We start from the raw sequence: 25,118 nt of genomic DNA, 5'->3' as shown, positions 1-25,118 counted from the left end.
ATTTCTCCAGTTTTTGTGATTACACTTTGCTCTGTCTTGTTAATCCTCTGATGGCTGTAAGAAAACTTGTTGATTTTCATTTTGTTCAACTTATTTTATTGTTGTAAGGATGAAAGTGATAATTTCCAGTATCTTTCCATGTTAAAGCTGAAAACAGAAATCTTGCATTTGTTTTTCAAAGACATTATTAGTGGATATATACTTCCAGGTTGACAGTCTATTTCTCTCAGTACTTCAAAGATTGTTGCTGTTACTATTCTTACAATTGCATTGTTTCTCACGAGAAATATGCACTCTTATTTCTGAACACATAAAGAGATAGGAAATCACCAGGGGTCTAAGAAGATGAAGACAAACAGCTTTAAAGTTAGTGAAATATTTATTTAAAGATAAATTGCCGTATTTGGAGCAATAAATATGAAATAATATGTCATATGGGAGAGCAGATTCTAGAAGAGTATCTTCTATACTTCTGATTGTTTTGCCAGCTTAGATATATTTTATGACCCCAGAACTGAGAAAAAAGTAAGGTTTAAATACTCTCATGACTTCATGGATGATAACAAAGGCCACCGTTACTTAGGAAGGTAGAAAACTGTTCCAAAAAGAAGAGGTAAGAAATAGTGACTTTTAGAAGCAGTCTTAATAAATCAACAACTCAGGACCTAAATTAAACCACATGGCAGGAGAATTGGCAGAATTTAAGTGTATTAAAAACTCTGATCTCTGAGATAGAAAAAAACACTATCTCAAAAATCAACCACAAACTAAAGGAATACTTAATCATAGTTGAAACTCAGAAAGTAAATAGGGGTAGCCCCCCCAAATCAGGTAACTATTTTTTTAATTCTTGCATTAAATAGTGTTTCTAATGATTTAGCTATAAAAGAATTTTCTCAATTTTAGGGCTAAGTTTCAGAGCTTTAAAACAAACTAATAGTATACTTCGTAGACAAGTAGTATCAAAGAGCATTAACTTATGCTTTTAGTCTCACCATTTTACTAGTAAAATGCATGCAACAGAATACATTATTATGCTTTATTTTTATAACATTTTACTTGATGGAAACTTTGCACAGTTTTCACTTTGGCCTCCCAAAACTTAAGCACTAAGAACAAACAAAACTGACATGGAAAGCCTAAATATTCTGGAAGCATAGTAAATACAAAATACCAATGTATATATAACCTGAAGGCGTGATATGATAATATAGGTCTTGTTGCATGAACTTATCAAACTGAGATGTAAGGGGCAGAATAGTATAAAACAAGAGGTTTCTAAGGCTTAGATGGGGGCATGCAAATTATGATTTTATTTGTAGGCAATTTTATTCAACCAAAGTTTTGGAAATTCTAATATATATTACATACATTTCACTTTAAAAAGCAGTAATTCAGGATCTATTGCTTTTATGGAAAAAATGTGCATTCTCAAGAAAAATATCAACTAGTATACAGGCAATTAAATACAACAGGTCACAGTCTCGAATAGGGATAGTTACAGACTATCTTAAAAGTGCATAAGGAGCCTTGTATAAACGAGGAGATAGGCAAGTCATGTAGTTTGGAGAATAGATGTAGAAGTGAAGAATAAAAGTGTCTTAGTCTGTTTTCTATTGTTATAACACAATACCTGAGACTGGATAATTTGTAAAGGAGAGAAGTATATTTGGTTCATCGTTTTGGAGCTGGGAAATACAGGTGCATGGCCACAGCTTTTGACAAGAGCTTTTTTACTGCATCATAACATGACAGATAAGCAGCACTGAAGCAAGCACAGAAGAAATGAACAAAACATGATGAGCAGCCTCACTTTATAATAACCAAGACTTTCAGTGATTATGTGAGTCCCACAGGGGCAAAAACTCACTTCCATGAGAATTAGCCCAGTCCTATCAGAGCCGCATCACTCTCTGTTAACAACTTAATCACCTCTTAAGGTCCCAACTTCCCAACACTGCCACACCAGGAAACACATTCCGAAAGCATGAACTCTGGAATATGAGCTCTGACAAGTAAGGTCGTGAATTCATCCTAGGAAAAGCGCTACATACCTCATTGTTGAATAGCCCTATGGTCAGTCACCTTTGAAGTATTCTCCTTGCGAAGCTATGCACTGATGCCAGCACTTAGCCCATCCTTAAAATCAATTTTGGAACTCTCTCTGACATGACCATCAAAACTGTGGTCATATTACCCTAAATGTCCTGAATGTTATGAAAATATCTTCCTTTAAATATTTCCTTTATGTTCAAGTAAACAAAAAGTTGTTGTGGGATGGATCGGGTGAGTATGGAGGGTATTCCAATATATAGTCATTTGTTTACTGGTTAAAAACTCCCTCATAGATAATTCTATATGAGCTGCTGTATTGTCATGATGTAAGAGCCATGAGTTATTAGCCAAGATTTTCAGTTAAGCTTTTCCTAGCTATTTCTCTATTGACATTTACTTGGTCTGCTATATTCTCACAGTCATCCAATGATTTTAATGCACAATCTGATGCCTTTTTGCATTTTCATCGGTTCTGGTCATTACTGGCCTCCCTGACCTCTCTTTATCAGTGACATTTTCTCTCCCTTCAGAAAAATGTTTAATCCATTTGTGCACTGCTGTTTTCCTCATGACATTGTCCCCATAAACTTGGACTAAAATGTTCCTGATTTCACTTCCACTTCTGACTAGTTTAACAAAATACTTAAAAATGTGTGTTTATTGCTCTATTTCAAGCTGCAACATTCTTGTGACAACATACAAAAACACCTACCAAAAGTAACGAACACCACTCAGCAAGATACTACCACATGTTGCCACAAACACAGCTGTGAGTCCATGATATACCAAGGTTATGAAACCTTACCTACCTGTCTGTACAGTGCTGTCAACTTGCACGATGGCAAGTTTGTGAACTTAGTTGTCACACCTCATGCACACTTAAACCACATCCAACCGTAAGCTCATCTCCCTATCTCAGCAGCATCATATGCATCAGAGTAAAGGTAAAGAGATTTAGAAAACCTCAATGTTTCCCCAAGTCCAGTTAATTATCAGATCATCTTCTCAAACACTGTCATGTCCTGTACCAACTGTGCTGTTTCCCACTATTGTTCTTGATGACAATTTACTTTTTGTTTAAATAATTATACATCAAAAGAGAAGGTTTGTATTTTTGGTATAAATGGAAATGAGTTACAAAGTAAATAATCATGTAAAAGGCACACTGAAAACACAGGTCTGTGAGATATAGTTGCTGATTTGATTTAATGTTTTTAATTATTTTATGCAAAAGCAGTAAGGTGAATCCTAGAGCTAAATGCAGGAGGGGAAATAAGAAAGGGTCATTTTCTTTTCCAATAAAAATGTATCATCTAATGGAAAGGAAAGTTAGATACCTTTGAGACCAATGTCATACTGAATATCAGGATTTATTTAACAATGTTGTGTAGCTATTTCATGTCACATCCTAACCCTTCTGCTGGAACCCATTTCACTGTATAGAATTAAAGTCAGGCTACTTATTCTAAGATACTAGTTCTACCTAGTGGCTCATGTATGAGACATTCTCCCTTGAGGATAACTGAATTTATGTGTAATTCCTGTTATTCTGAATATAAATTCATCTGTATCTCTATCAATAGAGAACGGATGGATAAAAGTTATGTTATAGAAATAAACTCAAATCTTCTCTCATTTATAACAAGTGAGCCTCAGACTTGCACTCTTTAATTATTTTCAGTAACACATCCTTGGCATTCACCAACCAACTGACAGAAAAAAGTGTGTCCAACTGGGAGATGTGTGGGAGAGCAGCAGTTCTAAGGAATGTGGCAATTTTGATTTGTTTTCTCACTGCTTTCCTAGGGCCTAGGGATCTCTGTCATTTTCCCTGAATTTCTCTTTTTCATTTTAAATACTCTCAGATACCTCAAGAACTGATTTAGAATTCGATTTCATTACCCTTATTACCTGTGTTGTGCTCATCGGAGTGAACCTTGGTCTGCCAGTATCTTTCAGTGGGTGGCCCCAAGAATAAATCCCATTACCACAACTGTGCAGTGGCTAATGAAGACCCTGGAATAGCTGCCCCTCTTCTGAGTTTTGCTCTGTACTTTGGTTACTGCTGACAAAGATTCAATGCAATTCTTTTAACTGGTATATTTCATTATTGGCTTATGAAGAACTTGTGGTCAGTGAAAATTTTGAATATTTATTTTATTTCATTTTATTTATTTTCCCTATGAGTTGCCAGTCACCATTATTTCTTTTTAAATAAGGCCAAATACTTGTCTCTGTTGTGATTTCTAAGCAAGGAAAATTACTTCCTGGGTTGAAACCCAGTTCTTATATTTACTAGCCATTTGGTGTTAGATGAACAACTTGCCCATGCCTTTCTTCCTTATCTCTAAAATTGTGAAAATAATAGTGTCTACCCCACAGGATTATTTTGAGAACATGAGTTAATCCACACAATATGCTCAGAACAGAACCTGACACATAGCAATGTTATGAAAATGTTGACTCCTGTTATTCTGATATGAAACCCACAGTATTATTCTTGACTTAACATCAGGAGAATACCCCATGGGCATCTGATAAGTCAATCTCTACTCTTATTGTTCCAAGGAAACTATATCTACAAAATAGGAAATGTAAATAATATTTGTAAAATTCTAATGCATGCGTGTTCATTACTTGTAAACATTTTCCTTTCTTCATCCTATCTGCAATTAAAACTAAGTTGTTAGGTTTTGAGCTTCCAGAGAAAGAAAGCAAATATCTTCCAGAGAAAGAAGGCAAAAATCCCTGCTAGAAGGTAAGGGGAAAAGAACGCTATTCCTTCCAGCCTGGTTAATTGTAGGAGAGGAGGTGGAAAAGTGAGTGGAGGAAGTCTCCTGGCCTCCCTCATAGGGGGGAAAAGATATCACAAACAAAGAAAATAGAAAAGCAACAAAACTCTGAGTTCCCCTTGTATAGTCTTGAGAGAAGTCCTCTGTGTCTTGTGGCTCCTTTCTGACTTAGGTGAAATTGATGAGCTGTGGTAGAAGCTGAGTCCAAGTTATCATTCTGGAGCTGCAGAACCCTGACCCTGAGAGCTGGGCAGTTCCTGAGGAGTGTGTGCAATGAAGAAGACAGCTGGTAGGCTGCTTAGAAATCTTAACAGGGAAAGTTGCTCTGACAGCTGGAATGTGGCTCTGTAACTAAGGCCAACAGAGCAGCTTGGAGATCATTCTGCTCTCCGGAGGCATCCATAGCACCAGAGGTGGGGCTGACGATTCTCACAAAGCCAAAGGGATGGGTTACTGGAGCCCCAGAAGCAGACAACAACCTCCCCACCAGCAGGAAAACCAGAGACGACCTAATGCACATCACAGAAGTAGCTCCCACCCAGAAACCAGCAACTTGGCTGTGGAGAACATGCCCAAAACAGCCAAAGGTCGGACAGCACCTGCCAACACAAAAAGGCTAAAAGCTTTGTCCTACTCAGAGATACCAGCTTGGAAAGACAGCAACAGAAAGGTGAATGGTCCTGATGGAAAACTTACATGACAGAGACTCATTTAAACAGAAAGAAGAGGGATGTATCTATAATTGGCAAGTTTTGCCAACCTAAATACTGTCCTCTGGGTAGGGACCTTTGAAAGAAGATTCAATGACTTTAGAAAATTAAAAATGTGTTTGTTTATTCATATATTTGCTAACTTACTCTTTAACCTTTGTTTAATAGTGTGCTGAGTTTAAAGTGCTATGTCGCATGCTGGTATATAGCCTTTGGATTAATTTTTTTTTTTTTTTTGCAATTTTTGGCCAGGGCTGGATTTGAACCTGCCACCTCCGGCATATGGGGCCAGCGCCCTACTCCTTTGAGCCACAGGTGGATTAAATTTTTTGTAGAGTAAAGTAACAGTACCCTTTTACATCTTTCTCAAGGCATACAGATAGGTTTGCTTTTTATCCACTGATGGAAACAAGCCTACTCTAAGAGCCAGCAAAGCCTTGTGAGGGAGAACTACAGTAGAGATATTTTTAGTGCTATCTCTTGTGGTGGGTATTGGACCTTTATCTTTTTGAGGGAAGAGGTGAGACAAAGTGACCAGGCAGATTAAAGAAGACTAAGGATGAGGATGCTTCCCTCTACAACTAAGACTGGAGAAGATTCTGAATTCTGAAGTAAGTTGGGGATGGTGATGGATTGTTTGACAGAAACTCAGAGAAGGGACCGAATGGAGCAGGAAGAAGGGCCCACAAGGTGGGACTGGTGGGCATGGATGGACCGCAAGGAGTTACGTTCTTTTCTGTGTGTGCCTGAAGTGAGCCTGGGACATGGATATATACCAGAAAGAATGTTATGTGGTGATATTTCCAATGTTATGAGCAATCTGCAAATTTAACACTTGTTCCATTATGTTCCATTGATCAAACCTCTGTGATAAACCTGTGGCTCGTGTGCTTGCAAGCAGGGAGCTCCAAGATAGACTGGCAGATTTTATTTTCCCAGCTCACCCTGGTAAGGGCTCATGCAAATTGAAATGTGAAAATCTCTTTTAAAAAGCAACATATTTTTAAATGTGAATGCTCTCAGAAGAGAGTTCTTATTCAAACTACTAAACCATAGATATGTCATTACCACTGACTAATCCAAATGAATGCTGACAGATATGCCATTTGAACATGTAACAGCTAAATATTAGATTGCCTGGGACCTGTGAGTCTACTTCTGAAATCCACATTCAAGTTACAAATTGAGATGAAAAGTTATAATATTTAGGTTGTGGCATTATTGCCAATAAAAAGAAAAGTTAGAAATCTAATACGTCATACAAATACACACCTACCATTTACGTATACATATTTTACATCTATGCACATTTTCACATGTAAATATATATGCATTGAGATTCGTGTTTGTCAGTGTGCACTTATGTTCACATAAGTTATATTTCATGTGCTTATGTAGGTTTATGTTGCATTGTTTGTGTTTCTACATGTATGTACATGTTGCTATATATGGACGCAGGGATAGACCCATGGTTATGATAGAAACCAGGACAATATATGTATCAGAATATTAATAATGAACTATGGAGTTATGACCAATTTTTTTTATATTTTTTTAAAATCTATATTTACATTATTAAGAAAGCAACAACTTTATAGTTTACAAAATTAATGACAAAATTCATTTTTTAAACTAAAGAAGAACACCATTTTTATTTTATTTATTTGCAGTTTTTGGCTGGGGCTGGGTTTGAACCTGCCACCTCCTGTGTATGGGGCCGGCGCCCTACTCCTTTGAGCCATAGGTGCCAGCCAGAAGAACACCATTTTTTTCAATCTATGGCTGTATCCACAGTTTAGCTAATAAACAAATGCATGACCAAACTCAGTTCCAAAGCCTGAGGCTGAACCATGCATGGAGATGAGTGAGCCTAGACTAGCTCTAACACTTTTATCTCAACCCAACATACATCTTCGTCTTGCTAAAGTCAAGTTGTCATGAAAGCAAGGGGTGAAGATTGAGAGAACTGTGCCACAAATGGGAAAGGTGGAGAATCAAGCCGGATATTCCATTCTCCAACTTGTTCCATTCTGTAAAGACCTTGGAAACGGACGTTTCTCATACGAAGACCCTGGGTGCTCAAAGATGTAAAAGAAGTGTCATAGGTCACACAGCACTGTAGGTGGTGGACATATTTTTCTTTTGTTCTTCCGTTTCACTTGGGACAGTAAGAGTGGGGAATAGTAGATGTGCTTCCTGTTTTGGTGCAGAGGCAAAGAGTTTGCACCAAGTGTGTATATTAGATTTTCTTCCTGCTTACCACCCTTTAGTACATCCTTTCCTCAGATTCCAGAAGCTCCCTTGTCTCTCAAAAGGATTGGAATATTATACATCAATGTTCTAACACAATTATGTATGAATTTGTGCCCCCTATTTGAGAATGAATGAAATAAGACAAGATGCATTTCCTGTAGAAACAGATTTCCTGTGCTTGGCATGTAACTTACTGAGTCCAGTTCAATTTTGACCGAGACATATATTTAAAATAAATACATATCTTTTAAAATCAGTTTCCTTCTTCATCTGGTTAAATTATTTATCAAATATCCAAAGGTGATTAGCTCAGGTGCCAAAAAGGATTCACTAATTTTAAGTTGTGAGATTTATCTGGTTGGATTTTATTTTGAATACCTTGTTACTTCTGATGGCATTTCCTTAATATCAATGCTGAACTAAAACCAAAATTAGCAAGGGGGTAAGAACTCAGAATAGCAGGAACTGAGCAGATCAGTGCAATCAGCAAATTAGGGCTATGTACAAATCATGCAATTGGCATCACGGGAGCAGCAAGGGCCACACCCTATGGAGAAGAGAACACTCGACTTTGATAACTTTGATTAGTATTAACATTGATCGCATAATTCAGTTACTTCCAGGATGTTTCATGAGGCTAATGAATAAAAGATGACACTCTTTAAGAATGGTGACTTCTATAACATCCTAGCTAGAGAGAGGGTGAAATGTGGGGTTGGGGGCATTATTAATTTCAGATACATTCCCTTTATTGACCTGTAACTGGGAAATGTAGATAGAGTTGCTTCTAAAAATAAGGGGGTGGGGGCAGAGCTGTGGCTGGAGTTTTGAAGGAGGAGAACTTCCCTTAAGGAAGATCCTTAATCACAAGGATTCATCACAGGTTAAAGGTTAAATCCTCTGCTCACCTAAACTCTCGTCTCTTTCACTGTTCTAAATCTTTACCTCCTTCTCTCATCACCGTCATTAAGGTGGTTATAGTTGATAAAGGTTACAAACAAGCACAGAACCCAGTATTAAGAGTGAGTTGCTATCACAGCAGACTCCTCTGGCAGCATCCAGTGAGTTAACAGACTTTTCAGAATCCACCCCAAGTCCAGGAGCCTTGGATGACCCAGTGATGAGAAGCTTATTTCTCCTACTTCCATCTTTTGACAACCTTTAAATTTAACTTTTCTTAGGAAGTTGGATTTTTTTTTTTTCTGGAAACTTCTATGTTTTGATTCTTGGTCTGCACAGGAAATCACATGACCATGGTATTAATATGTACATTGCTTTCTATGTTCTAAATACTTTAAGCACATCACCTTGTATGAACTTAGAGAATTTATAACAATGCATTAATAAGCTCATTTTAAGATGAGGAAGCACTTTGAAGCCACTCAAATAGTTGATGCATGTGTGTATATACACACTATAAATAAATATTATATAATTATTATATAAATACATATTATACTATAATATGTATTATATAATACACACTATAAATATTATATAATCATATATAAATACATATATATAAAATACATATATAAATTCATATTATATATTCACATATAGAGGGAGAGAGAGGAGACAGATTAATGTTAAGTGTGAGATGGAGATAGAATCTCTTTTGGAACTTAAGCATTAAGGGTATATACCTGAATTTGTCCAGATTCCTAATCTGGTTTTGCTGTTTAGTAGTGATACGACAGTGAGCAAAATAATTAGCCCTTCTTTGCCTCTATTTTCTTATTTTAAAAAACATATATAATAACATTTATCTCTCAGGATTTCTTTTTTTGAGCTTAAATGAGACCCTGGGAAAGTCACCTAGCATGTTGTCAGTACTCAGTAAATATTAACCACTCTTATTTGTATGAATGCAATTAAATAATAGATACAAGCTTCCTAGGACTATACCAGGCCCGTAGAAATGATTCAGTATATATTAATTATTATCTCATTTACTATTATTACTTGTGGTTTTTCACATATATTCTATAAAATCCAAGGTGGTGAGAAATAGGAATGTGGAATCTCAGGGTCCAATGGGTGGATGGCTTCAGTTTCTGGGGCTGGAGATTGTGTTATTTTTCCAATGAAGCCCAATGCCTTTTAATGACTGAGTTTACAGAGACATTTTTAGGTTCAGATTGGTTACCTGTACTCCCCTTTTCTTTGTGAAAGTGTCAGGAATTCAGCTTCTTTCCTTCAACTGTTTTAAAACTACAGCTTCCCTTAAGTTTTTAACATACACTACCCCTTTGCTTATTACACTAGTATTGCAATGCAGCCCATTATATGGTCCAGAAAACTGAGGATGGGAGGGGCTGACTAAGCAGCTAAGGACTCCATGGGAATTCAGGTGGGTTAATTTTAAAACCCAGATTCTTACCTGGATCCTTCATAATTCGACCAAATATCAGTAAAACAATTATTAAGTGCCCACCTTAGCTAGAGATCCAGAGGCTGGTTCTCTGAATGCATCCTCACTCCTACAGAACCAGAAACCAGATCCAGGGGCAATCTGCCCAGAGCACCAAGGTCCCGAGCGACACAACAAAATAAAGATATAATACAGAGTAAAATAGAGTGTGAATTAAAAATCACAAATAGCAGAATGTGCTTTATCTTCACCAGCCAAATGACCACTTTTGTACCAATTGTTAAAACCAGATTTCAGGTGTAGGAGGAGAGTCTCTTCTGGGAGGCAGAATTTGGAGCACTATCGTTAGTGGAAAGTGGTATAAACTTGTTCAGAACTTTCTCACCACCCCCTCTGTCACTTTCTCTGTGCCAAGTATTCATGAGAGGAAATAATCAACCTTTAGAGCCTCCAAATAATAATTTTCAGGCCAAATTAAGTGAAGTTGAAAGGCTTTTCAGTGATTCCCAAATTTACATAAATTACAAACATGTATTAGAAATGATATTGAAAGTTAATTGGCTGATTTGTCAAAAAATATAACTTGATTAAAAATTTCCTCACTCCTGACAGAGCGGTGTTGTATCTTTACCCACAGTATTTGTGATCTGGTATATACATGTGTATACGCGCACACACATGCGAATTAAAATGGATTACACCTTTTAGAAACATGTCCCATTCCTCCAAGAACAGCATTTCAGTATCAGCTCACTTGATTTTCTCAGAGGTTTGAAATGACTCCCTTACATTTGATAATGGACTTGATGCATAGAAGTTCTTTTGTATCCTTAGCATTTCAGGTGATACCATTAATGGGGCATAAAACTTCACAAAGTGCCAGGAGATCAAACCAAGTAGCAATTACCAAGAACATTTTTCTGATATCTCCTCTGATTTTCCTTTGGGGAGTGCTAACTCAATAAGTGTTCTCTATACATAAACATAAACTCTGCAGAGAACTTACGGTTTTTTCTAACGTGTTTTCCTTTGTTTGATAAAATAGTCTTTGGGGAAAATGCTAATGGACAAAAAGGTAAAGATCCAAAGAAAAGAAACCTGATCCATTGGAAAGTGAATAGGGGGGCTGAAGAGAGAAAGAAAAAATAGGCTGGTGTTCACTCAGAAAGTGCTGACACCCTCCGGTAGGCCATCGTACATGTCCACCTTACACCACAAAGCAGTGTAATGAAAAAGCGCTGATGTTGGGTACCAGGAAGAATTTGCCGCCTTCAACCTTTTCTGAAGTAGCAATGAATCTGACTTCAGTGGAAGCCACTGTAGCATTGCAGTTTTATCAATAGCTCAGGATACAATCAAATCTCATTAACTCGGACCTCACTAATTCTGAATTTACAGGAATTCAGATATGGCTTAAGAATTGATTCTTGCTGAGCTGAAAAGCTCCAGATAATTTCTTCTTTTGTGAATTTCAGACTCTTATTCACAACACCAATAGAGTCCAACTTGATAGTGTTTGTATCAACAAAGGGCCTCCTATTCAAAGTTGTACAGCAGTGTTTGAATCCCAGTTTCCTACAGAAACCTATTACTATGAGAAGTAGAAACGGTAGGTAGGCCTAGTTATTTCAAGCACAAAAACTGGTATCAAAAGAATAAAGCTGAATATGCCTCTAGGTAAGTTTAGTGTTTGAGGTTAGATGCTGAGATTATGTATAATTTTATATTCTTCATTTCTTTATTTTCCTTTTTTTTTTTAGAAAAAGCAGTTGGTGTTTTATAAAGTGTAAAATCATCAAAATTTTTTCAGAGTGGGAAGATAGTGGATGTGCCCAAATATTACTAATTTAGGGACATAAGCATTTCCTGCCAAGTGTCAATAAAAAAATAACCATTTCATCTTAGTTTTATAATAAAACAAATTTCAAGAGAGAGAATAGATTTTTTATTAGTCCTATTTATGAATATACTATAAACTAGTTTACTAATGTTTTCTTTCCTTTATAAAAGGCAGCCAACATGGTGTGATGGAGTCAATAATCTCTGGGAGTCAAAAGAGTACTCTAAAAGCAATATTAACTTTTACTAGGAAAGTTACTAGCTCAGTTTTCTTCTTTAAAGGTACTAAATTACTACCCAATGGCTAATGTTATCTTTAATCCCTTATCTTACTCTTAATTAGAAAGCTCTGTATTCCCATTTATTTTCTTCTCTGAGTCATTCACAATGGCAAGTTGAGAACTTCATCCCTCAGCCCCACCCTGTAACAGCTACAAAGCTTTTCTATCTAGATCTCTGAAGACAGTTCAATAGAGCTGAAGGATAGAGCATTTCACTTGCTGTAAATGTAGGTGAACGTTCATAACTTCAGCAGGAACAGGTTCAAATGATGTGGAGTCTATATAGCACAAGGCACATTAAAATGGAAAAGTCTGGAAGAAAAAAACTCCCTCTCCTTCTCCCCCTCCTTCCACCCCCCTCCCCCACTCCCCCCACTCCTTCTCCTCTTCCCCCTTCCCTTTTCCCTCCCCTCCCCTCCCATCCCCTCCCTCTTCTCTTCTTTAGGAATAGCATCTATGAACAGAGTGAGCTTATTCTGCATTACTGTAATCTGTATTGGTGCTCCTTGCCTTGTGATCTGTGGACAGGAGCTGGTCCACACTCTGTTAGGGGTACACAAATGGAAATTGTCTAGAAACTTTTATGACAATTTGCCATTGCTGTAACATCCAAGTCCACAGTCAGTGGACTTAGGTCATTGCACTGTTTATTGTTGGGTGTTTTTTTTTTGGAGACAGAGTCTCACTTTACTGCCCTTGGTAGAGTGCCGTGGCATCACACAGCTCACAGCAACCTCCAGCTCTTGGGCTTACGTGATTCTTTTGCCTCAGCCTCCCAAGCAGCTGGGACTACAGGCCCCCTCCACAACGCCCGGCTATTTTTTTGTTGCAGTTTGGCTGGGGCTGGGTTTGAACCCGCCACCCTTGGCATATGGGGCCAGCGCCCTACTCACTGAGCCACAGGTGCAGCCCTATTGTTGGGTTTTAATTCTCTCTAGTGTGGTAGGTTGTGTGTAGGATTAACTGCATATTAATATCAGTGCAAGGAGCTGAAAAAAATATTGGTCTTCACCGATTTTGGGGTCTGAGAAACACTGGCCCACATATAGGGGCTATGATGCACATTAAAAGTACAATTTCAGGTGGTTTCTGAGAAGCCTGCCTGTAGTAGTAATGAGCGTAGATGATCAGCTACAAACAAGGTGCTAAGTACTCTGAGGACAGGGGCCTTGTCTGATTTATTCACCAATGTGCTCTAGCAAGTAGCACAGAGGCGGCATGTGTTAGATGCTCATTAAATCCTTATTGACTAAAAGCACGAATAAATGACAGTCCAGTCTATGATTACACAGTATTGCCTCTTCAGATAAGAACACAAACCTGAAAATAATTAAAAATCAAGGAACATGAAACACAAAGCAGGTAAAAGCCAAAACAGAAAAGCAAAACCTTTAAAATCAATTGGGAATGTGACTCTTGACTTCCTGGGACCTGACTGTGTACAAAATTCCCAATGTTGTTGTACCAGCAGAATTGGAGGAGTGTTTTATCTATTTTTGTTTTTAATCTTCCTTTACCCCCTTAGCATCTTATGGAACTCATCCAATTAGAGTACATATTGCCACAGAAGCTCCCAGTACACTTGATAGGGGTTCAAACATTCAGTTGGTTGAGTAGTGCTTGATACATATTATAAGCTGTGTCTGGTGCCTTATATTCAAAGCTGCATGATAGCTAAACAAGGAAAGTTTTGTTATCTTGCTTGGTAATTAGAAAATTGAGACATAAGAAGGGTAAATAAGGCCAACACAGTGGCTCACTCCTGTAATCCTAGCACTCTGGGAGGCTGAGGCAGGTGGATCGCCTCAGCTCAGGAGTTAGAGACCAGCCTGAGCAAGAGAAAGTCCTCCATCTTTACTAAACGCAGAAAAAATTAGCCAGACATTGTGGTGGGTGCCTGTAGTCCCAGCTACTCTAGAGGCTGAGGCAAGAGGATTGCTTGAGCCCAAGAGTTTGAGATTGCTGTGAGTTATGGTACTACAGTATTCTACCCAGGGTGACAGAGTATGACTCTGTCTCAAAAAGAAAAAAAAAAAAGAGTAAATAATTTTCCCAAGAACATTTAGTTAGTAGTTGATTCGATTGCTTTTTAAATATATTTTGTTTAACACTGGAGCCTGTATTTCCAACAATGCTATTATGTCCAATTCGTTGGATTCCAATTACATCTTCCAAATAAGAATTGAGACACGAAACTCCTTTCTCACAATGGAACATGGGCAAACACACAGAGAAGCAGCTAGATAAGAGAAGGAGCTGAGAACTCTAGCACTATTCTGCTGTCACCCATGAACAGGGTAAAGCGATTTGTTAGACTATCAGCCAACCTGGAGGAGGGCAGCATGGCACCCAAAGTGAAGGATCAGCCAATGGTCCTTGGATTACAAACAGTAGCAGTAGTAACAGCAGCAACCCCCCACACACATACCCCCATATGAACGTAACAGCCAAAAGAATTTCCAGAATTTCATAATAGTGGAATTAGAAATAAATATCAGAGACTTATATAATCTGTGATAATTTGGTATATTATTTCACTTCTACCCACGTTATATCACTTCCAGTCTATGCCAACCATCGGTCCTTTTGTCTTATGGAGTCCCAAGTTAAAACACCTTTCAAAATATTATATCAACAGCAACAAATCCAATGAACCATAATTACAAAAAACAAACAAAAAAAAACAACCCAGCCTATTTCTGTGTTATTCTTGGTAGCTAGCCACTAGGTGGTTGTGACTATTTAAATTTCAATGAATTAAAATTAAATAAGTTCAAAAAGTTTAGCTCTTTAGTCATACTAGCCACATTTTAAGGGGTCGTGGCTAATGGCTGCCATGTTTTGGCTAGGTCTCACATATTAGAAGAAAGGGAATATTTTCTCATTGTAGGCAGTTCTATTGGATAGCGTGGGTTTAGGTGCTTTTGACTAACGTGCGCAAAGCCAGTTTGCAGCTGTCCTTTCTGTAATGTGGTCTTTCTCAGGCTTATTGCATTCTGATATGCCAAAGATACTTCTTCAGAAGCCTGATGTCTTAACATTAATATTAATAGTGCCCCTCTTTTGCTCTCAAAAAATGTTCCAATTTGGCCCATAAATTGGTCACCTTAATTGCCTTATTGTACACTATGTGGGATTTCACTTCCTTGCTTTCACTTCCTGGAATGCGTGGCATGCTAGTTTATCTGTCTGTGTTTCCGTTTCCTGATACGTAAACGATACAGTGGTGTCACCTTTTAGCCTGTATCATTGTGCTAAATTCTGCTCCCCTTCCTTCCTTTCTACATTGATTCATGTATATAAGAAATTCCTAAAGGCAGAACTTGTACACCCTAGTGTTTCCAGAGTGTCAGTTATATAATGTTGATACTTAAAATGGGATGCTGGTGAGATCTCTGAAAGCGCAAAGTCCCAAAGGACATATTCCACCTTTCCTGTCCCTAGTGCAACTAGGGTTGCACATACAACTTATCATCAACCACCTGGGTGTTTTCTCTTGGTGCAGTTACTCTACCAAGAGACTGACTTGGTAGAGTGAAGTGATGACAGGTTGTCCAGCCTGTCCCAGCTGCCCAACATAGCTTAGTTTTCCCATCCAACCCTCCACCTGGTAATCCTATGAGCCCCCAAATTCCTCTGATAAATTGCATTTTGGCTTAAAGTAGACAGACTGTCTGTTACGTGCACCCAAGGACCTAAAGAGTATAAAAACCTTGAAGGGAACTTTAAACTTGCAAACTCTAGTGATGCTAGCTGTCTGGAGAAACGCTACACATTTTTATTGCCATTTGCTCAGTGTTGAGGCTCACAGAGGCATCAGGCTAACTCCACTCCAGATGTACAACAACATCTATGCAATCATATGTTCTTCCACAAATTAAGATGGTAAGGTTAAGATTAGAGAGTTCCCTTCTTCAGAAGATTCTTCTTCAGATATTATCACAGTTGCCCAGATGTTTATTAAGCATACATTCCCTTTATAATCTGCCGCCAACTGCAAGGCAGCCTCCGTCTTTGCTGATGCTCAGCTGTATTATTATGTGGGTCACGGTCAACTCGCCACATTTTCACTATCTAATTATTGTTTATGGTTTTACTTTGGATCCTGTACTTCAATTACCTACACTCTATTGAACAAACATACTAAATTTCCCTCTATTTATTATATCTTCCATAAATTGTATTGCCCCATCTAGGATAATGGGTATAGTGTGCATATTTGTAACATTTTAAATAGCCTAATTTCTCGATAGTTTAAGTGTAGGGTGTGTGACTGTGGGGCTTCAACATTGCATACTGGAAAAATGATAGACTTCTCGAATTCTCCTAGCTGTGTGTTTTTATATTAAAGTTAATTACCCCCTTGGTAGAGACTGCTGCACAGCCATAGCTATATCATTGAAAAGTCTATGAAACAAAGGCATGTTATCCTCTCAATTTAAAATTTCTAAAAATTAAAAAAAAAAACCCAAACAATTAAGGAAGCTACATTTGCAGAGAAGTTCCTTTAGCATCTGGAAGTGGGGAGTGTCACTTCTTCATTTCAGGGGACAGAGAAACATGGTTATCAAGCTCCCTGTTCTTGAGATTTCAAAAGGCAGATCTGTAACCTACAGGAAGTCCCTGGGCTGCCTATTATGAACTGTAATCAGTTGGAACTGATTACTCAACTCTGGTCATTTTCATCTGCAAACAAATTCACAAGTTTTCCAGACAAATATGGATGGGCTGGCAAATTTAAATTTCAAATGAAAAAATGTCTTCCTGTAATGAGTTCACATACCTTTTATTTAGACTTCCAAATGCCAGCATAATGTGATTAGTTTTGATGTTGTTTCTTTCCACCACTTATGAGAAATCACATCATCAATCATATTATCAAAATTAGATATGGAGAAGACCTAGCATGTCACCAGGACCCTCCCCAGTGCCAGTACAGACTTGTTTAAGCCACTCTGCTGTGATATTTTAATATTTCCTTCAATCTAATATCAAACATCCCCTGTGATCAGGCATCTACATTTCCATTATAATGGCAAAAATATAAAGAATGAGAGGTGGTTTTCTTACTGTGTTTATCCTCTCTGGTTTTCTGATAAAGCTCATACTGAACACTCAAGAAATTAAGAGAAATCTAATGTATTATGATCAATAACTTCAATTGCTATCAATGTTGATCTCTAATATAGAATTCACATATACTATGCAAATGATACACATTATAGTAGTTGCTATACTGGTAAACATTATTTTTTATCAAAAATTTATTAGATGCCCTTCAATTTGTAATAAATATATATAGTATATATACACTGTACATCTGTGTTTAACTTGTGCTTTTAAAGACAGCTTTTTGAAACTTTACTGAGTAGTTTTAAGTTGGTGAGGTATAATATAATTGTGACATGGTTTTATCTCCAATCTCTGTCTTCAAACCTGCTCATTGAAATTTCTTCTCACATTTTTGGTAAACATTTGTGTAGGTTTTGATTGTTAAGATTTCAGTCCAGATTACAACTTTGAAATCAGGTTTAGGAGTTTTGGATACTGGAGCCAGACTGTATTGATTTGTATCCTAGGATGGCCACTTGTTGGTTTGATTTCTCCGTTTAGTCACAGGGTGGGTCACTGAAACTCAAATGGGCTAAATTTCTCAAGCAATCGAATGGAAACAAAAAACCCACATCATGTGGCTCTTCTGACTTGTTGTGTGGAGAGGACATGGAATATTGCTTGGAACAGAGTGTGAGAAATATGAACATTAGATGCTATTATAATTAATATTATTTACATTGTAATCATTTCAACACTCCTGCACTTATAAGAGGTGTTCAACATGACGTGTGTTCATCTTCTGTTACTGCTCTATATTGAATATTACAATTTTCATACAGTTTTTTCCTTTCTTTAAATGTGTATACTTTGGGGGGCACACTCTGTATGTATCTCCAAAATAAGATTAAGTTCTATAAAAGTTCTATGCTATGTATAGGTATGCGTAAATTTTCTGTTTCCTTTTCTGTGGTGTAAATGCCATAACAGGATACACTTTGTAAGTTTATCCAACCCAATATCCCCTAACCTAGAACAATATCTGGTTTATAGAAGGTGCTTAGTAATAAATACAAAAGGAAAGCATTAGGCTTATTGTGGAAAATGGTAAAGTCAAAAAATTTGGGGGCTAGGAGAATCATTCCATTTTATAGAAGAAGAAATTGAAGCCGTTTTGTCTTTGTTGCAAAGTCACTACTAATTCACTTAATTCACGTTTCTCCTTCCATAAGATACAATTATCACTGTTACTTGACTTCCCAGAAAAGATCTACATTCCCCAGGCCATTGGCATCTGCGTGTGGCCATGAGACCAGTTCCCAGTGGGATGTAAGCAGAAGTGGTCAGTGTCGCTTTGGGGTAAGGCTGGTAGGAAGCAGCTGAGCCTTCTCCAGGTTCTCGCCTGTCCACCCACTGGATGCAGAGTGCTCCACATCTTGGGGGATTCTGCAGTCACAAGTTAAAAGGTCCCTTTATCTGAGAATCCTCGATTTAGAGACAACTGACTCCTGATCAGGAACAGCCACTGTGGTCTCTGATGTGAGTGAGAAACTGCTTTTCATTTTGTTAAGACTACGTAGGATGTGTTGACCGTGGTAGCTGTTACTACTTAGTGAGTATGTTTTTCAATACATTCAATCTAGCTGGAGTGTTCCTCCCACTGCTGCTATCCATTGTTCAAAGATGAGCTTAAACCTTCACTTCCCCTCTTGAATCCCTCAGTCACGCTTAATATCTTCCTCCATTACAATTCTCTAGCTGTTTGCCTTATGTTATAATTAATTCTGTCCCTATTCACTACTAAATTATGAGCTTTTATGGGCAAGAACTCTATCTTAATCACTTCATACCCTCCAGACTATCAAGCATAGTATCTCACAAACAGTAGATGCTCAATAAATGTCTGTTACATTAAACCGAAGGAAATCAGATTCATATATCTGAATGATTAATATGTTTCTTTCACTCGCCATCTTAGGGCTGGTATGAAAAAAAGAAATCTATTACTTCAGTCTGGCTCTTTAACTTGGCAGATTAAAGTGGAATAAAAATGTGTCCTGTATAAAACGAAAATGCATTGTTTTACATAAGATATAGCAGTTTTGAAAAATACATTGATTTAATGTACTTAGGCCAGTAAAAAATCTGTTGGTTTAAGCTAACTGCCATTAGTTTCAATTAAAATGTATTGATTTGGGTCAATGTTGGGTATAATAAATGTTGCCTGGCTAAGGGTGTGGGAGAACCATTTGCTTAAGCTTGCCTTGGGGCGCAATCAGAAAGAGAGGTGAGGGGTTGTTTCGGGGGAGGAGGGAGTGTGATGGACAAGCAGTCAGGCAGAATTTTCCGTCATTTTCTGAGCCCTACTGCCCTTGAAGAGGGCAGGAGGAGGGTGGCCAATTACTAGGTCTCTGTCCTTTGACTGTGTATTAGCTATCACCCACAAGAGAGCAAAATAGCATTGAAGGAAAAGTTTGCCTAAAATGTTTGCATACAAGGCTCACATTAGGTCAGTTCCATTAATTCATCATTTGCCTTGAAACAGATCAACTTCATTTATTTAAAAAGTGACATCATTCAATTATCTGAATTCCTAATGGCAAAACAACCAGATCTGATTAGGGGAATACATCTGTCACTCTATGACACACAGTTTTAATACTTTTACTATGTTGAACAAGACGTGTGTATGACAAGGCCTTTTTTTGTGTGTGTGTGGACATAGTGAAATATTAACAGTTTTATATGGTTCAACCAAATGCATACTGCGTCAGGCTCACTAGAGAAATAGCTAGACTGTACTTTGTTCTCACCGATTTATTTATTTTTTTAGTGTCAGATTAATAGGAGAGTACAAACGATTAGGTTACAATGCTTGTGTTTATTAGGTAACTCACTGATATTTTTGATAACAATTATTTGCTTCTCATCTCTGACCTCACAGAGAACACAGACACACACATGTTCTAATACATGCTCATACATATACACAAACATAAACGCTATCAGCTGTCTATCATCTATATATCTTTCTATCTTCTATCTGTTTCTCTATCTCCATAATAATCTCAGAATGATAAAGGCCTGGAACATAACAAGCCATGTAATAGTAAATATTTGGGAAAGAAGAATAGAAATACAGTCAGGAAGATATTAAATAACAGTGACAATATTAGTACAAAAACAATCAAAAATAATAAATTTTAATTGTAAGTATTTAAATGTTTTTTATTGGAAAAATGAATATTGTTTTTTTTCCCATGTGTTTTTAATGAGTCGAAGGAACCAGATGTCTTGGCAATGACTACTGTGTGAGATATACATAAATGAAGCAAGTGCATAATGTGGAAGCTCCAAGGAGCTGCCAAGGAAAAGTAGGGAAGGGCTGCGGAGAGTGTAAGACGCCTGAGTGATGTCATGTTAGGCAGTGAGAGGGGGGTAATTGAAAAAATCAGTGGAGTATATGGGGAAGAAAAAGCCAGAAAACAGCCCAACTTATAAAATACAGCTTCAAATGAAAGAGGAGATTATTTCAAGAGATAAATAGAAAAAGTTAAAGGCAAAATATATAAGTAAATTTCATTTCTTACCTCTAACTTCTCCTGTTTGTGAAATGAAATAAAGCTATTATTTTCGTGTGTTTTGGTTTTCACTTTGCTTTGATTACAGAGGCTATTGTACTTGTAAATAATTAAAATCCATGAGAGAGTATTAGTCCAACTAATTGTAAATGTCAAAATGGTTTATCAAGCCCTCTCTCTCTTCTTTAAGAGACTTATCAGTCTTCTGATAAGACTTAAGTTGTACCATTTTAAGTTCTTACCACATGGACCTCATTAGAAATAATTATAGAGTAGAAACCAGAAGGCCTGACTTTTTTGGGGGGGATCTCCCAATAATTTCTGTGTGACATAGTAAAAGCCCCATAAGCTCTCTGACATTTTTGATACATAAAATAGAGATATATGTAATGAAAATAATTCTTTTGTCATCTGATTATTGCAAAGATCAAATAAAAGGGTGTTCAGTGTTTACAGTCTGAAAAAATATCACAGAATGCCTGCAGGAAACAGGTGATATGAAGACAGTCTTACATGCTTTATTGCATTTAATCCCTGTGGTCGTCATATGATACAGACATTATCTTCACTTTTAAAGAAATAAGACTCACCTGTCAGAAGTTAAGCAATTAATCCAAATGTAAGAAAGGCACTTAGCAAATATTTTATGAATCAGTTGATGAAGTACTCCCTAGAGCTCTCTTTGGGCATTCATCATATTTAATTATTAACATAAAGTAGACCCTCGCCAATGTGAAATAGCGTGTGTATATGGGGGGAAGTTATGCCGGCAGAAAAAGTCCAAATTATGAAATATTTTGTGAACATAAATTCACCCAAAGTCCCTTCCAACTTTTGAGTTCAGCTTATTTGCATAACTTCATGGTGTATAGTTATATAGAGTATATCAAATTGAGTTTTATGATTGTTGTAGTTATCATATAAGAACAGTTTACAGAGATTCATTCCTTTAGCCAGTCTGCAAATATTTAAGGGGCACTGTGCTAGGGGCTGGAGGTTCAGGGTTGAACAAAACCTGCCTGCAGTGGGTTTCTAGGACAGTAGCAGAGATGGTTACTAGTTGAGTCATTGCCAGAAGTCTTATGAACTCGCCCCTGTGGTAGTATGACCCTGCTAAGACAGGCAAGGAAAGGAAGTTTTCCTGGGTAAGAGAGAAAAGGAAAAACTTGAACTGTGGTGTGAGAAATGAGCAAGGAAGGGGAGTGTCTTGAAGGCAGAAGGAATAGGATGAGGAACAGTCTGTAGCAAAAGAGAGGGGCCTGGAGTGGTGAGAATAAGGAAAGCCCTGCGGTGGGGTTGGGTGGTGGTCAACATGGATTACATGTGTCTTCCTCACATGAGATCAGAACAAATCAAGACAGGCAGTGGCTGCACATAGATGTAGATCAAAATAAGAGCTTTGGGCCAGGTGGGGTGGCTCAAACCTGTAATCCTAGCACTCCGGGACGCCAAGGCAGGTGGATTGCCTGAGCTCATGGGTTCAAGACCAGCCTAAGCAAGAGCAAGACCCCATCTCTAAAAATAGCTGGATGTTGTGGCTGGTGCCTATAGTCCCAGCTACTCAGGACGCCGAGGCAAGATAATAACTTGAGCCCAAGAGTTTGAGGTTGCTGTGAGCTATGATGCCATGACACTCTAGTGAGGGTGACAAAGTGAGACTCTGTCTCAAAAAAAAAAAAATAAGTCTCAGCTTTGTTGCTCATATTTATCACTACTGAATGATCAGTCAAGATCTGAGACTAATGGGTCTTCCCATGTACCACCCTACCCCTGCCTCTTCCCATTTAAATCTCAGAATAATCTCTCTGAGTGAAAGTTGGATGTGCAGGGAAGCACTTCTATTCATAATTCAGTGGGCAAAAAAAGAGATGGAAGAAAAAAAGAGCAAATCCCCAGCGCTAACCTTTTATTATATGAACTCTACCCAAGTAGCAATGGGAATCAATGATGGCCAACTGTTTGCTTTTGAAATAAATGGGTATGGCACAAAGGCTAGGAATTTTAGCATCTTTGCAGGAAACAGGTGCAGGATGGGATAAGCCTTTCCAAATGCTAAAAGAAACATGGTTTCAGGTAAAGGATAATAATGAGGACAGGGCTAGACCATATAAGGATAGTCTTGTAGGTAGCTGTCAGAAGTCTATCTTTATCTTAGGAGTAATGAGAAGTTAGTAAAGAATTTAAGTTTAGGTGGGAGTGACCTTCTGGCATGCTTTTTCTAGCTATTGTTAGGAAAAAGGATTGAGAAGGATAATGGCGGTGACTTTGAAATAGGGTGTTCACGATAATAGTGGTGGTGGAAAATCATAAGCATGAGAGCTATATAGTATATAAAATGGACAGGATTTGCTAAAGAATGTGAAATGGGGGTAAATAAGAATATCAGTGATGACTTGTCACATAGAATGATGGATACAGGTCTAATTCCACGAGATCAAGAAAACGGAGAGAGAACTGAGTTTGGAAAGGAAAGATTACAAGTGTTTGAACCTATTGAATACTGGACACTTTTAAAGTTGACCAAACATTTGCCTCCATATTAATATTTCAAAATTTGTACAGTTGAGTTATCTCAGCAACCTTGTTTATACTACCTAAGTACATGGAAAACTTTTTCCAGATCTACTTGTCCAGTTGTTACTACAAAGTTTGGAACACTGTAGTGGAATATGAATCAAAGTGGCCTTAGTGTGCTTGTAACTTTCCAAACACTTTAAATGTCTTCAGGGATTTTTTCTTTTTTTAAGGTTTTTAACATGTGACCTCTATTAGTGACACTTTCCCTTACTGCAGGGTATTTCAACCTGTTTAATCTCATGGCATACTTAAATTATGTTGATCAAAAAAACAGTAAAACTAAGAACATACTGCGCTTTGAACTTATTTTGAAAATAATTTAACTAACAATTAAAAAAAATTTCATGGGACAGCTACAGTCCTTTCATGGAGGATTCACTGGTTGAAAATCACTGTTTTAGTGTTTGCTTCTTTGGAAAAGTCTTTATTTGTTCATCATTTACGAAATTTGGTTTTGCAGGATACAAAATTCTTGACTGATGGTTGTTTTGTTTAAGAAGACTAAAACTGGGGCACCAACGCCTTCTGACTTGTAAAGTCTGGGTTGAGAGGTAGTCGTTAGCCTGACAGGTTTCACTTTTGCCTTTTCTTTTTTGCAGTTTTGGCCAGGACTGGGTTTGAACCCACCACCTCCGGCATATGGGGCCAGAGCCCTACTCCTTTGAGCCACAGGCACTGCTCCACTTTTGCCTTTTTTATTTGTGTGTTATGTTTCTGTCATGTAACTATCATGCCTTTGGAACATCTTTTATGGAAACTCTGTTTGAAATAACAAAGTGGAATCTGAAGATAGTCTTTCTTGAGTCTAGATAGAAATGATATTTTTACCGTACCATGCATGTGAAGACTCATGATTAACATCATAAAGAGTTCACAAATGCAGAGAATCAAGTACAGGCAACATTTTAGAGAAAGTAGGCTTGAAATTCTTCACATACATCCACTAAGTTCAGAAGAAGGTGCAATTTCATTAAGCTCAGTTTGCCTTCTAGAAAGGCCACAAGATAAATATTATGGGCAGGTGTTGTGGCTCAAGTCTGTCTTCCTAACACTCTGGGAAAGCAAAAGCAAGACCCCATCTCTACCAAAAATCAGAAACAAAAACAACACAGTGGCATGTGCTGTAGTCCCAGCTACTCAGAGGCTCAGGGAGGAGGATTTCTTGAGCCCAGGAGTTTGAAACTGGAGTTTAGATGCAGTTTCACATTGCTGCACTCTAGATGCTGGGGTGACAAAGTGAGACTCTTATGAAGGGAAGGAAAGTAAGAAGGGAAGGGAGAGGAAGGTCTCAGATGACACTTCCTCTGAACATCTTCTGTGACTGGTAAGACTATGGTAGCTCCGTTATTCTATTTAGGATAAGCACATTTTAAAAATAGCCTTTTGTTTTGGATAAAAAACAACCTTGGAGGAAAATAGAAAGTGTGAGTAACAGATTACCTAGGAGCTGATGAATCTGACTGCTGTTTCAAGGGCTAAAATAAAGGATGTAAGGTTGTACAGGAGATTGTAGGGTTGAATGTGGCAGGAAGTTTGGGCTGTGAAACAGTGAGACATTGCTATGAGAATTTTAATGAAATAGTACTGTTTTAGTCTACTGGTAC

This window comes from Nycticebus coucang, chromosome 23, assembly GCF_027406575.1.
Source record: "Nycticebus coucang isolate mNycCou1 chromosome 23, mNycCou1.pri, whole genome shotgun sequence".
NCBI lineage: Eukaryota > Metazoa > Chordata > Mammalia > Primates > Lorisidae > Nycticebus > Nycticebus coucang.
The sequence above is the reverse complement of the archived record's forward strand: the minus strand, read 5'-3'. Positions refer to the sequence as shown.